The sequence below is a fragment of the Anoplophora glabripennis genome, unplaced genomic scaffold (assembly GCF_000390285.2).
Source record: "Anoplophora glabripennis isolate ALB-LARVAE unplaced genomic scaffold, Agla_2.0 scaffold1174, whole genome shotgun sequence".
In the NCBI taxonomy this organism is placed as follows: domain Eukaryota; kingdom Metazoa; phylum Arthropoda; class Insecta; order Coleoptera; family Cerambycidae; genus Anoplophora; species Anoplophora glabripennis.
The window spans coordinates 83,673-85,809 of NW_019417561.1; positions in this window are offsets into that span (position 1 = coordinate 83,673).

Sequence of the window (2,137 nt, forward strand, 5' to 3'; positions counted from 1 at the left end):
AGGGCCACCTTAGCAAAGCGCATCCCAGGCTGCATAGCCGCACTACCCTACCCAACCATACCACACATAAACATGACACTACCCCCGGGGTTTACACAGACGAGCCGGCGAAGCAAGAAGAGCGCCAGAAGAAAGGGCCCTAGCCGGCGGGGCCCAGCCAGGACAAAAGGAGGTCCCACAAAGCGCCTACACCGGCCGCATTTGCGGTCGGGGTAGACGACGGATGGGGCCCACCTACGAAGGCTGCCCAGGCCTACACGAGATGAGGCAGGATAAAGAGGGATAATCCCCCTCGATCCCAAATCATTGAGGCCTATTTCTAGCCATGGAATAATGGCGCGCTCGTTATATTTACCATACATTAATAAATAAGTATATCCATAGAGTAATTAGAGTAGTACATCTATATAACTGTTTATTATTATGACAAACTTCATTTACAGTTTTGTTTTTCATAAAAATTGAAGAAAAAAAGGGGAAATTTTAAATATCGTTTGGGAAAAAAAGGGGAATTTCACTGTAAAATATGGGAATAATGGTTTTAAAATGTTGGCGACACTGTAATTGAAAACTGAAAACTTGCAGTGTTTCGTTGCTACCCCTTTTCTTTTTTGTGAAAATATGCCCTTTTTTGGGCGGCAGTGAGGAAAATGTTAGTTTTTATGGTGTCACTGTGATTACAAGAAAAGAAACGAAAGTTTTGTTAAAGTAACTGGATAGTTTTTTTATTCCTTTTTTTTTAATTCATTTAACATAATACAGGTAAGAGGAACATATGTCAAAATATTTACATTAATTATTTAAGAATTAGTTGATTTGTACTTTTTCTTTTAATGTTTCATCAAATTTTGTATAAAAGATAATCTAAAATGATTTGAGGTTTTTAAATAATGTAACTTTTAAAAACTGTGGGTATATTTTTCACTGTTATGAGAATTAGTACAGTTAATGATAAGGATTCAGTTGTAAACAATGTCAAATCATTTTTACTTATAAATAAATATAATATGATGTCATGGAACATCATCAAATCTTAACTTATTAAATTTTTATGATTTTAGAATTTTAAAATTGTCATTCACGTCACATAATTTATAAAAATAAACCAAATTAAATTGATTTATTATTTAATATTGTGCTCTCAGAGAATTCAGTTTCTTCAAATTTTTCTTCGCTGAACCACACATGAAACAATTTTCAGATTTTTCTTTGTATATATTTATTTCCCATAATGGGTTTTGTAGTCTTGGCCAGTTTCATGAGAAATTGTTGTAGGTTTTTAATTTATAAATTCATTATGCGAATGAAAACATACAATTTTTATTGTTATAATTATGATTACTATGTAGAGTAGTGATTTAGTGAGTCATTTCGTATGTGAAAGTCTATTAATCCAAGGGCCCACGTACAAAGAAAAAAATGATTACCAGCAAGCTGTAACTTTGCGTGCAGCTTAAGTTTGACGAGTCTCCCAAGATTTGACTACGAGGAAAATTCAACAGTGGTAATTTTTCCCGTGATTTTCAGGAAAACATGTTAATCTGGCATAGACATGGAATGTTATGGCCAACACTTTATTTTTTAGTTTAAATGAAAGATATATTCTTTTTAAACCCCCTCAAAAAATGTGTCCGACAAAAATGTTGGGTATTTTACGTTTGTCCCCCGTCCCAAATATGTCGATTTGGTGACATTATGGTTGGTGACAACCAGCAAGCTGATTTTTCTGGGAGGGTTTGGTAATAATAAGATTTGAAATGAAAGTATCTTATTGCCCGACAAAATTCTTGAGAAGTTTTTGCAGTCCGACGCCCTGAAGATGTCGATTTAACGACAACATGGTTGGTGATAACCAGCAATTTGGTTTTGATTTTTTCTGTAATAATTGAAATGTATAACACAATAATATACTTGTCTGCCAAAAAGATTGAAAAGTTTGCCTTAAAAATGGGAAAAATAACTTTTTGTGGTACATAATGTTCATTCCGCTATAAAATAATTCATTTTTTATTCTTGTTAACAGAAGCAACAGAAATTCATAAATAATTATAGTTATAAAAATTAATTTAATTAATCTCCATCAAAATGATTTTTTTGTTCAAAAAACTTATATGTACATTTTATTTTATAAACTATT